Source organism: Ornithodoros turicata, chromosome 5, assembly GCF_037126465.1.
Source record: "Ornithodoros turicata isolate Travis chromosome 5, ASM3712646v1, whole genome shotgun sequence".
Lineage (NCBI taxonomy): Eukaryota > Metazoa > Arthropoda > Arachnida > Ixodida > Argasidae > Ornithodoros > Ornithodoros turicata.
The window spans coordinates 59,252,360-59,265,838 of record NC_088205.1 but is presented as its reverse complement, the minus strand read 5'-3'; the positions used below and the strand labels follow the sequence as shown (position 1 = coordinate 59,265,838).

The window sequence follows — 13,479 nt, the reverse complement described above, 5'->3', positions numbered from 1 at the left end:
TCAAGAGCTATACTCAGATATCGTCAAAATGGTTTGAACATTATCAGAGCATTCGATTGTCCTCATGCTTGTTTTGTGCATACATGCCCTGTGTTTATCTGTTGTACGTCCTAACCCCCCTCCCCGTGAATGAATTACTTTGCCCTACGCGCTGAAAAAAAGTCACAGGACGCCCATTACAGACCACCATTACAGACGGAGAGGCGAAAAGAAGCAGCGTTGCGGTCACTGTCTCGTAATGTTAGTTTTTTTTTTTTTCGCTCACTTGTTTAGTACAAAATATGCACAAGTAAAGTTACAAAGGGAAGAGCAAAAAGAAAAAAATGGGAAAAAGAAAAGAAAGCGTGCCAAAAAATGCATTTTTTTTCCCGAAGAATACCAAGGGGGGAAAATGACACGGATCAACACTGGGGGGGGGGGGGGGGGGGCTGCTCCGTAAAGTGGGCTTCACTTGACATCAAAACGTTACATTTCGCCACTTCTGGCGGAAACGGACATACAGTCTAGCCATACTGGGGAGCTATTCTCGATGAAGTAATGCGTGCATTACTATGGCGGGCTAGAAGGCATTACTTCGTTTGAAAGCTATCATTGGTCGCCGAGCGAAGAAGGCGTGAAGATACCTCACGCGCACGCAACCAATGCTAAAACAATTAAGCACGCAGTTGCATTGTTGCACTGGGCTACCGCCTCACGAGACCGCCCTTGCATTCCGTTGCCGGAAACGGAAGAGCACATTGCGAAGGAAAGATTTGTGGGAATGTGTAAGAGTGTAGCAATATGCAACTAATTGCGACGAGACAATTTGCTCGGACTTGTAAGAGCTAAAGAGAAGAAAATATGTGAACGTGAGCGCATTGCATTACGAAGTTGCTGACAATATGGTGGCGCTCGCGCATGAAATTTCGCTGCAATTTTGAACAAACCGAGTGTCGCGAACAAAATTTGTGCAAGTGTATAATGGTGCCGTTAGAGCGATTCCCTGTTGGAAAAAACCATAAAAGTCCATACAGATTATGTATGGACTTGTGTGGACTCTTACGACTTTGAATGGAAATGGTATGGAACGCTATGGAATTATATGGTCCTCAAACGCTACGCGTACGGACTGCTACGGTGCACCAATGGAATCCATATGGCATGTGCGGACTTCTATGGTGGCCGTACGGGTTCCATAGAGAGTGTGTACGGAACTCTATGGCAGCCGTTCAAAGTCCGTAGAGCGAGTTTGCGGACTTCTGTGACGGCCGTACAGGTGTCCATACAGCAAACTTCTGTGTGTACGGAATCGCTTGGCAGGCATAGAAATCATATTTAGCCGAAGGACGACTAGATGTAAAATGCGCTGTGTGCGCATCACCGTGACATGGTTGCTGCTTTGCGCATGCCGCAACACTTTCACCACTATCATAGAGATTTTTCCAAACTGCAATCTGTTAAAGCGGATTTGTTTACGTTGCTTTTTTAGCTTACGACACACAATCAAGCTGTTAGCACTGTTTACATAACATAATAATAATAATGATAATAATAATATAAAGTTGTTGTCATTCGAGGAGAAAAAGATACGCTGGTGCTAGCAACAGGAATTAAGGAAACAGAACCCGGCTGGCTTTGGAACAATCATTGAATTTCGCCTAGTGCTATACTCAATAACATATATACGTTTGATTAATTTACCATAAAGGGCAGATGGGATACGTTGATATGCATGAATAAAATGATTCAATATTTACTTGTTGACGCATGATAGGGATCTAAAAATAGGCAAACAATATTGAAGTAACACATAGGCTATGCTGGTCCTTTGTTCATATATCGTTGGGTGCCGCTCGTGGCGATTTTCTGGAGATATCACGACTTATCCTTTTCGTGATTTGACATCATTCTCAATGCCTTGAAGTGAGCGTTCTATAATCACAAACACAACTACACGCACATAATTGGCGTAATACTTTCCGTGGAACGGTGTTTTCATAACACGAAAATGCAACAATAGAACAGAAACCGAAACAGACAAACTGCCGTCTAAGAATGGCGATGGTCGTCAACGTATGGCACTCTGATTAATGTTATGGGGCACTGTTATTTAGTTTGAGAAAAATGATGGTTAATCCGGTTAATCCTTTGCGCAAAGCCAAAAGTCGGTAAGAAATAATATTTAAAAATTACCTGTTGCTAGATGCACTTTGCCTAGGGGGCTACGTGTCGCTGTGTTTTTGGCTTTGGGAGGTTATGACGGACGTAGGCGAAGCACGTTGTTTCTGTGTGATCAATTTCCTTTTTCAGCAGAACCTTTCTTGGCTGCACAACGTATTTTAATCTGCGTGCAGTGTATGAACTCGTGATATATGCGGACAAAGTGGAGGTAGTTACTACAGTGTCAAGGAGTTGCACTTCCATGAAGGATCGGTGGACGATTTTAGCTCAACGGCTGTTTATGCCTGCTGGCGAAGAAACGATGGACTGTTGTCCCGCCAAGGTGCCGATAATGAAAGGTAAACATATAAATATTTGTTGTGATGTGATAATGAAGCGATACGGAATGCTATCTGTGATTGCAAAGTGCGTGCGTGAAGTTTGAAAATCCTTTGCGATCCGTTCAAACAAAGGAACGAAACTCGATCACGAGAGGAGAGTGAGATTCGCTAGAGCTAGCAACAGTTGTTTAGGTATCGGGACCCGGTTGATTCGCTTTGGAATAAGCGTTGAAATGTGTTACATAATCGTCATTGCACATACAAAAGCGCGTGCCATTGAGGATTGCTAGGTGGGGTTCTGTGGTTTGTCATGTGCGACTTGGTTGTGCGCGGATGGGTTGGAAGCTTAGATGTTTCTGTTCGGGTGTGTCTCGGCTACACCTCGTCGTTTAGATCATCATATGTTTGAGATGCACGTACTTGAATGTGTGTTTCTATGTCGCTGCAAATACAAGTGCCCTGTGTTGTAGACATATAGTATAGTTGGCCCCGAAATCGTAACACATTCACTTTTTAAAACAATCCCGTGTTATCTTGTCAAACCATTGCTTTTGTCTTTCGCAACGCTTAGATAAAATAACACAGGTGAATTTCTCATAAATACAGTCAAATGGATATGTTAGTAATTCATGATTAAATTTTCGGAAAAGTAGAGTGGGCCGGCTGTTGACCACAATAAGTCACATGTGCATCCAACGTAATGAGAATGAGCCGAGGTAGTCTACAGGCGTGGACAACACGGCGTGGCTTGCTCACCCACTGCATGCTTGCGTACTGAAGCCATCTTTCTTTTCCTACAAAATTTTGTTTTAAAATCAGTTCTATAACTCATAAACATATTCTGACATATATGAACATGAACATAGTATTGTGTACTTGTAGTGTTTCCACACTATATTAGTTACATGCATGCCATGCTTTGTACGACAGACTCCTCTGATTGTGCCTTTCATCTGTCAAATGCTGTTTTCCAGAAAACGTACCTTATCAAGACAGTGTGACGTCCACAAGCAAGTGCCACAGATTTTTTATGCTCATGACTCGGATGCAGCTCTGTGGTAAGACTACGCTTTAATACTTTTTATTTTCGTTGGGAAACGGTGTGAATGGCATTTTATTTCTCACTACTTCTCACGTGTACACAGACAAGCATGACAGTGTGAGTTTAAAATGCATGAAGTCAAAGCATGCATCTCTGTTAATTTTATTACTCCCAGTCTGCGTTTGTCAATGTTCTGTTTTTTCTTTTTTTGTAGGATGTTACTATGGAGCAAAGTCCATGTTCATAAATGCATCTACTGCTTACGTTAGTTACTGTTAAAGCTCCTGATACCACACGACAAATACTGTGGCATGAACAAGGAAATTTACAACTCAGGCATTGCTGTACAACCAATTGGGGAGGTGCACCGTACTGAGATCTCGTTTGCTTTGTGCAAGTAAACAACACTTAGATATATAGAATACGAAGCTTGTGAAATGCATGTTCTACACTGCAGCAGTGGGAGCCTGACAAAAGAGCAGCGGTGCAGCGTAGTTGGCATGCTTAAGACTGAACTTATAGAACGGACCAAAAGTTGTAAGGCATGTTGGTCAGTACACTTATTCATCATGGGCAGTCTGATAAAGGCACAGCATTCCACTAGCAGCCAACGTGCCAAACCAAACCTTTTTCGTTCAAGATTTTATGCCAGTGCTAGAAAAACGGCTCTGGAATAAAAGATACTGGTTCATATCTGTTCAGTGCTAATGTCATTATAGGCACTATCAACAGCATTGTCTGTAAACTGTTTTCAGATTGCCCTGTGCCTATTGGCACAATCAGAACGAACACAACAATCCGAAAACAGTTTACAGACAATGCTGTTGATAGTGCCTACAACACCATTAGCACTCGACCAATATGAACCGCCATCTTTTATTCCAGAGCTGTCTTTCTAGTATTCGTACAAAATCTTGAACGAAAAAGTTTCGGTTTGGCACATTGGCGGCTACTGTAGCTGTGTCTTCATCACATTACTTATCGTGAATAAGTACAATGACGAATATGGCCTACAGCTTTTGTTCCATTTTATAAGTTGTTGTCCCAACCATGCCAACTACCTTGCTGCTCTTTTGTCAGGCTCCCACTGCTACAGTGTACAACATGCATTACACGAGCTTCTTATTCCATGTGTTCAAGAGCTGTTTACTTCCACATAGCTGACAAGATATCAGTGTAGTGCAGTTCTCCAATGGCAGTACCCCAATGTCTGAGTTGTAGATTTCATTGTTCATGCCACGGTATAGTATATTTATTGCAGTCTATGTGAAGCCTGCCGGTACCTGTATCAGGCTGGTTTGAAAAATTTTGCAGTGAGAAGTGGCAAGAACAGTGCGGTCACCTAGGGAGCTCCACGGACAGATCATGACTGCAAAGCGGCGCCAGCAGTTGCTGCTGTCACGAGTATGTGTATTTATTCTGCCAGAACATTGAACAATTTTTCTATTTTGACAACAGTATCCACTTGTTAAGGAGAATGTGGTGACATTTAACATCACTCGAATTCTTGCCTCACCTGTCATCAGGCGCCACCATGCAAAATATTTTCACTCTTCTCTGCGTTATAGCTGCGCAGTTGAATTTATAAAAAAAATAGTTGGAGAGAGCAGTTGTAGACAACAAACACGATGCTTTTATGAGACGGTGAAGGCGCCATACCTTGTTTCTTAGTTTTTTTCTTCGCACATCACGGTCTGCTTATAACTGCTTGAGCAGTTCCGCAGTACATCACTGGTCCCGTGAAGGAGTAACATACATCCCGACTTCCTCTCGTTCTGCGATGCACTCTCTTCACGAGGCGAATAATGTTTCAAAGGGGCGCAGAACAGAGCTCTCTCGCTTGCTCTCTGCGTCACCTATGCTCATGGTTCCTCAGCAGGAGCTATTTGTTTGCACCTCAGCACTCCTTTAAAGAAAGCCCTGAGATGATCCCCATTATCTGTTTGTGTGGCTGTGGGGGATGTTCTTAAACAAAAAGCCTCTGTTTGAGAAAGCTCTATCATCCCGTTCGTTTGAGAGGAAGCTTTACGCTATATAGTAAAGCTGCTTCGCACCAGTCTTTGTCCTCTAAGCTGTTATGTACAATACTGATGCAGATGCAAGCACAATTTAACATTTTTGAAAGAAAGCCAGTGAACACTCCTCATTTAAACATTTTTTGTGTACAGATAAAATGGGTTTCTGAGCTCAGCTGTAGCATATGGTGTTAACATCGTCAAATGAACAGCAAACAGTATTACTTGCGTCAAGAGCTGCCTCGTTGACCAATCAAATTACTTGCCCCCATGGTGCTGGTCACCACGAGCTGTCTCACAAAGTGGGACAGCTTAGCTCAATTGCAGTCTTGGACCAGGAAATGTGGGTTAGAGTCTTACAACTGGCTTTTTCAGTGACTTCCTTCTTCTGTATTTCTTAGACACTTGAAGCTTAGTGTGTTTTCGTTTAATCTCTGTGTTCGAGCTTCAGAACATCAATTTCCATCATGTTAAGAAGTTCCTTATTTTTGTAGAATATGCTTCCACAGAGCATATGGTAGCGTGGTATTTGGTACTAACGCATGCTCATTTTCTTATTTTAGGTTGCTTTCAGGAGTACACTGCCACGAAGCCCAGCCGCAAAGGCAGAAGTCTGACTGAGTGAATTGATCCAATTAACGGCTACTTGGCTGACTTCCTAAAAAGGCTGTAAGACAATAAATTTTGTCAAATTGACATGCACTAGTTGTGTTCATTTTGTGCTGGTGTTACGTTCAGCAAACACTCACGTCTCATCCCATCATCTTGCGGACTGCCACACATACCCATGCCATACAGCAAGGTCGGGGGCCATACAGGCTATGGACTCCATAGGAGGCCATACAGTGTACGGACTGCCATAGGAGGCCATTCAGTGTACGGACTGCCATAGGAGGCCATTCAGTGTACGGACTGCCATAGGATGCCATACAGCGTACGGAGTCCGTACCAGTCCATAGAGTGTATGGAGTCCGTTCAGTTATACCGTATGACTGCCAAACGGACACTTGTATGGTTTTTTCTAATAGGGTTGCTAGTTCTTGTCTTGTGAACGCCGTCGCAGTTTTCACCAAAATTTTTGAGGATATTTGTAGAGGAGGTGGTATCCCTCTACATGAGTCCTGACCGGCGATGATGGAATGTCCCAGCGGGCAGATGGTCGTGGCCTCACGCTAGGACGGTGCCGGTAGAACTGCCGTGCCAGCGCCGTAGCGCGTGGCAGCAGAGGCGCGTCGTCGTCGTCGTCTTCCACGGGCCGCCACATCGCTCCCCCCCTCAGACGCGGAGCGGTGCATGCGGTTGTGGTCCGCGTCGATACCATGAAGAGGAGAATGAGGACGACTCGTGGATGGTGGACGATTGGAGATACGGCTTGCGATTGTGGCTGTTGATGCAGCAGCGGGATGGCGGGAACAAGGGCGCTGCGGTCCGGGCGGGTTCCAGACACCGCTGAGCTCCTGTTGCAGAGCTGCTCCAACCGCTTCGACAGACGCGTCTACCATAAGCGTAGTTGGAGCGCCATGTTTGGGATGGAAAAGCCTCTAGTCTCCTCGTTTGACAAATACACAATAGTTATTCGCTATGTGCGGGCATCGTCGCGTGCGTGGAACATATGATGCAGCCGCATCCTCGCGAGCTCGGGCCATCGACAGTGACCATGCATAGCTCGCATTGCCGAAGTCTTTTTTTATTTCCCGTGAGAATGAATGTTTGCCAAGTTCTTCGAATGGAAGGACATCCGTGCCCCACCCACCAACCCACACCCTAATACCCCCCAAAACATGGAAGAGACCCCCCTACAATTTTGTGACATTCCACAATACTTCGTCAAAAGCGTGTAAAAGTACCCCCCCCCACCCCCAAGAAGGAAATTCTGTGTAAACTACTGAGACCATCCCTTCGCTTGCACGACGTTACATTGGAGAAACGGCTCAATGGAGATGCTGTGTGGTGAAGTACATCGGACGTGCGGTGCTATGTGGTGAAGTACGAACCAACAACAACATACACCGGTCATCATTATCCCAAGCAAGTGCAGTGTACGCCGCCGTTGTATCGCGAAAACAGTTGCCGGACATGATAAAACACCATAACCCAAAATATGTATGCGATGTCGATCATACCGCCGTCCTTGATCAAAGTAATGCATCCCCTACGTTGCCTTACTTTTCAGCGTTAAAAGTGATGCCGTACGTCATTGCCTACGTCAAAATGACGTACGGCCTAACGCGATGTTAGCAGCCCTCCACAGCTCCCCATAGAGCCCATAGTATAGCTAAATTCACACAACACTGGGCACACGACCAATGAGAGTGCAGCGATTGCTTCCTCGATCCTCCAATCAGAAGTCTTTCCGTCCGGCTCGCAGCCCGACCGGTTCTGGCTGTTGCTGACTTCTGCTTTCCATACTGGCCTGTACCGGCTACCCCTCACCTCTAAGTCTACTAGCTTTCATGCACGTCGTAAAGTTATTCCGTGATTCCCAAACAACTGTGAAAAGCGTCGTAATGAACAAATTTATTTATACTGACACAATCGGCAGGTTGACACATATACGGTACATGCACTGAGCGTACTGAGTCCATTGTGTAGCGCTTCCTAGCACACTGGAACAAAGTTCAAACTTGCAAAACACGCATATCGACACAGCTTATTCCCAGCAACGAACAACTGTCACATACTTGCGCACAATCGCTTGATCATAATGTCCTTGCCTGCTACACGTCAAACATAAAATGCTGCTTCATGAATCGTATTTGCTTGTCACCGCTATGCAGATCTGACGGCGCTCGAACATGTTCATCGAGCCAGAATTCACGACAACACTTCAGTTTGAAATCCGATTGGCTCTTCGTAGACCGATGCTTGTGGCGAGAAACAGTACAACACGATCAAAGGCACCATAATACACGGATAAAACGGCGATCGGCGAACGCACTTGCCTCCCAACGAAAGACACCGCCAACACGGCGCCCACCGTTCAGATTTCAAATGAAACCGCCGAAGGAGAACGCAGCACGCAGGCGAGGAAGCGCGAAGTGCCGTTTTCAAATTCTGGCAACCAATCGGGACACGCTTGTGGCGTCCGACCAATAGAGAGGCACGGATTGCTCAGTGCGCAGTAACACGCATTTTGATACAGATTTTGCGAGAGCTGTGGGGGGCTGATGTTAGCTTGTGTCTGCCGGCTAGGGAAAATCTAGGGACAACTCCTCGGTGTAATGTCGTAAAAGTCAAAGCGTAGGGTGTGGCGCCACTGTATCGCTTTGGAAATCTTCACATGCATGTCTACATAAAAGACTCTCTGCAATGTTTTGCTGAAACTGAAAAGTTGGAAACAAAATATTCTCATGAACGGCTTTCTCGTGAACGTTTCTACTGCCGCATTACGATTTCGCTTGAGTTTTTGGTCCCACATTTATTACATCTTGCACGTAGCGCCGCCTCGTTACATTATCTTACAACAGAGCATGCCACTGCAAAGCTGCAAAGAGTCTACATGGAAATGACTTCGCTAGGGACAAATGTCCCTAGAAATGGGCGGAGCGTTCGTGCGGAGCGTGTTGCGTGACTCCACCCAAGAGCTCGTGACGTGCAAGTAATGCACGCATTAGTTTCATCTCGCCAAAGCGATGCAGTGGCGCCACACCCTACGCTTTGACTTTTACGACATTACACCGAGGAGTTGTCCCTAGATTTTCCCTAGCCGGGAGACACAAGCTAACATCGCGTTAGGCCGTACGTCATAGGCAGCGCAGGGGGTGCATTACTTTGATCAAGGACGGCGGTATGATCGACATCGCATACATACTTTGGGTTATGGTGTTTTATCATGTCCGGAAATTGTTTCGCGATACAACGGTGGCGTACACTGCATTTGTTTGGGATAATGATGACCGGTGTATGTTGTTGTTGGTTTGTACTTCACCACATAGCACCGCACGTCCGATGTACTTCACCACACAGCACCTCCATTGAGCCGTTTCTCCAATGTAACGTCGTGCAAGCGAAGGGATGGTCTCAATAGTTCACACAGAATTTCTTTCTTCGGGGGGGGGGGGGGGGGGGTACTATTACACGCTTTTGACGAAGTATTGTGCAATGTGAGTAAAGTTGCAATATACTCCAAAAGTGGACTAAAGACCATGGTGTAGAGAGCAGGTGACAAAGGACAACCCTGCCGCACACCGGACTTTATTAGAAAATGGTCAGACAGAGCCCCATTTAGCCCAATTGTAGCTGAAGCTCCGGCGAACAGAGTTCTGATCCAGTCAATAACCGTAACAGGGAAACCAAAAGCGGGCAGGTACCTGGTACATGTACCCGTGGTGCTCCCTGTCGAAAGCCTTGTCTTGGTCAAAAGAGGCCAAAACTGCGGGTTGGATGCGACTATGAGCCCAATAAAGGGCATCACGCAACGCAGAAGCATGAGCTGCAGGGACCGTCCGGGGACAGCGCAGGCCTGCCAAGGAGGAATAACAAGGCCCAAAACGGGAGAAATTCGCTGCAGTAGCGCGTTAGAAATAATCTTATAGTCCGTATTCAATAGAGACACGGGCCTATAAGCGTTCCGATAGTGCCTGCGAGACTCGTCTTTGCAGAGCAAGATAATAACGCTGTCGCGCATGGAAGGACACAAGAGGCCGCCCGCCAAGCAGCTGTTGAAAAGGATAGTCAAACGACGGAATAAAGTCGACCAGAAGCATTTATAGAATTCGGCAGGACGTCATTCAGAGCCGGGAGACTACCCAGTGTGCAGGGCCTTGACTGCAGCCGAGTATTCAGCTCGCGTAAAAGGGTCAGCACTGAGAGCAAAGGGCTTTGCACAAGGCAAGAAAGAGCGGGCCTCCCCAATGGGCAAGGTCGCCGCGTCGTATAGGTTCGCAAAATGTTCTCGAAACAGCGACCTAATGCCATCGGGTTGCCCACAGACAGAGCCGTCAGACGCCACCAGCTCCCCAATGACACTCTGGGGGCGGCGATAATAACGGTCAAGAAGGAGGCGGGAACAGCATGATTCCCATGACCAACGCTCAACTGACTGGAGCGAGACCTCCGCAGGACTTCCTGTATGGCTCGTCATTTCCGGGGCTCCTAGACCCCGTATGGCGCAGTGTAGCGGCATCGCCATTACCATTCCCGCGCACCAATAACCTAGGCGCGCGGGTAATAAAAACCTTTGCCTCGGCCAGCTCGGGCTCTAGTTCGACTGGCCTGGCTCTCACGGCAACCTGTGACTAGTCTACCTCTTTCTCCGACATTGGTGACCCGAACGATGAACATCATGTTCGGCGCAATTCGGCCCTTCACCATCCCAAATTTCTGACCACACAATCCACGAACACTACCACGGCACGCTATGCCTGGAAGCCATCATCATTACTCGGCTCATCACGATCATATCCCGAACGCCCTTCGCCTCTCGCCCGACACGCCGACCGCTCCTGTCCACGATACCGATCAGCTGCGATCCGACCGACCCGACCGCTCACTGACCATCGCATCCGCCCACCGGTTCACGGCTTCCAGGGACCGACCTCCGTTATCCACGGCCCCTGCCACACTCACCACACCCCGCTTCATTTCCGCATCAACTCGCATCCGCTGCCGGCCGCGACACCTGAGCAAGGTGCTCCCTTGCCGGTTTCGGCAGTCGCGGCCGCCGACGCCACGGCACGCTTCAGCCGGCGTCTTGGCAGTCAACACTGCTAACGCAGCCTCACTTCCTGGGACCCTACGAGCTCTCGCTCCCGTGCTGGTTGCGGCACCCCAGGCCACGACTCCTACGCACGACTTCACCCCTCATCTGCTCCGCCCGTCGACAGTTTCTCGCAACGGGTGTTGTGCCGTACCACGAACACGTGGTAACCCAACCCACTCCAGCCACCGAAGCTATACTCCAGCAGGTTAATAGCCTTACGCAATTGGTTGCGACGCTGGTTACTCGCCCACGATCCCCGAGCCCCCGTCGCCCAAGGTTCCGCAGAGGTTCCCCGTCGCCACGGCGATCGCGATCTCGTTCTGCGAATCAGGATGGCCTCTGTTGGTACCACCATCGCTTCGGTGCCGAAGCCCACCAGTGCTTGCTCCCCTGTTCTTGGACGGGAAACCCGCCGGCCCCCCACTAATGGCGGCAAGTGGATTCGGCCTCGGCGACAGCCGCCTCTTTCGTATCGTAGACCGTGTATCGGGCTTAAGGCTCCTGGTCGATACGGGCGCCGAGGTCAGCGTCATCCCCGCCGGTGCGCGCTATTCCCGTTCCCGACAACCTTGCTCCACACTCAAGGCCGCCAACGGTTCCATTATCCCGGTTTATGGCCAGCAGTCGCTAACTCTCAACATTGGGCTCAGAAGAGACTTCCGATGGCTTTTCCTGCTTGCAGACGTCACACAAGCCATCCTCGGATCCGACTTTTTAAATCACTTCAAGTTGCTGGTAGACGTTCACGGGAAGCGTCTGATCGACAGGACTACTTCCTTGTCAGTGCACGGACTACGTCTATCGACTCCACCGTTGCGTGTCTTGGCCTGTGCCGTGCCTGAATCACCAGCTGAATCACCCTTCGCCGCCATACTGAAGGAATTCCCGGCACTCACTCAGCCACCTGACTGGACCAGGCCTGTGCAGCACGACGTGGTCCACCACATCACCACCCGTGGCCCACCGGTCCACTTTTGCCCGCGTCGTCTGGCACCCGAGAAGTTCCGGGTAGCCAAAGCAGAATTCGACCACATGCTTGAGCTCGGAATCGTCCGGCCGTCATCAAGCACCTGGTCGTCGCCATTGCACATGGTGCCCAAAAAGACCGGAGATTGGAGACCGTGCGGCGACTATCGCGCTTTGAATCAAGCCACTATCCCGGACAGATACCCCATACCGCACATCTTGGATTTTGCTGCGCAGCTGGAGGGCGCCACAGTATTCTCCAAAATAGATCTTGTCCGTGCGTACCACCAGATCCCGATGGCCGAAGAGGACATAGCCAAAACCGCGATCACAACACCTTTCGGATTATTCGAGTTTCTGCGGATGCCCTTCGGGTTGCGGAACGCCGCTCAGACGTTCCAGCGGTTTGTGGACAACATCATCCGCGGCTTCCCCTTCGTCTATGCGTATATTGATGATATCCTCGTCGCAAGTCGTTCGCCGGCCGAACACGAGCAACACCTTCGTGCGCTGTTCTCCCGTCTTCACGACTATGGAATCATCATTAACGCAGCGAAGAGCGAGTTCGGCGTTCCGGAACTCGATTTCCTCGGGCACCGTGTCAACAGCCAGGGAATCCTGCCTTTGCCTTCCAGAGTTGCGGCCATCCAGGACTTCCCGCTTCCCACTTCCTTGACCAAGCTGCGCCAGTTCCTTGGGTTAATCAACTTTTTCCGGCGCTTCATTCCGTCGTGCGCGGCCAAGCTTATTCCACTCGAAGCCATGCTTACTTCTAAACGTACTATGTCCCCACCGCCTCTATCATGGACCGAAGAAGCCCCTGCCGCGTTCAAGGCCATTAAGGAAGAACTTGCGAGCGCATCGCTCCTTTTCCACCCCTGCCATGACGCCGAAACGTCCATTATGGTTGACGCCTCCAGCACAGCCGTCGGCGCCGTGCTTCAACAGCGTATCAGAGGAGCGTGGCGCCCCTTGGCGTTCTTCTCTCGCAAGCTCAAACCACCAGAGACGAGGTACAGCACCTTTGGACGAGAACTTTTAGCCATCTACCTCACCATAAAGCACTTCCGACCTTTCTTGGAAGGCCGTGCATTTACAGTGCTTACTGACCACAAGCCCCTTGTATATGCCTTCTCTGCATCAGGTACCAAATACAGTCCTCGCGAAACCCGTCACCTTGCGTTCGTCGCGGAATTCACCACCGACATTCAACACGTCAGCGGTGCTGACAATGCAGCGGCGGATGCTCTCAGTCGCGTGAACGCTCTCGGATCG

The 13,479-nt window shown here is 48.7% G+C and overlaps 1 long non-coding RNA gene across 2 annotated transcripts; it reads left to right on the top strand.

The window, feature by feature from the left end:
• Positions 1–2,234: 2,234 nt before the first annotated feature.
• Positions 2,235–6,561, top strand: LOC135396092 (uncharacterized). 2 transcript variants are annotated; one of them, XR_010423299.1, is made up of 5 exons: positions 2,235–2,498; positions 3,455–3,538; positions 4,837–4,926; positions 6,101–6,206; positions 6,276–6,561. It is a non-coding gene; the product is annotated as an uncharacterized LOC135396092 (long non-coding RNA). The 2 variants fall into 2 exon arrangements; XR_010423298.1 differs by lacking the exon at positions 6,276–6,561 and having other exon boundaries at positions 6,101–6,233.
• Positions 6,562–13,479: the final 6,918 nt, after the last annotated feature.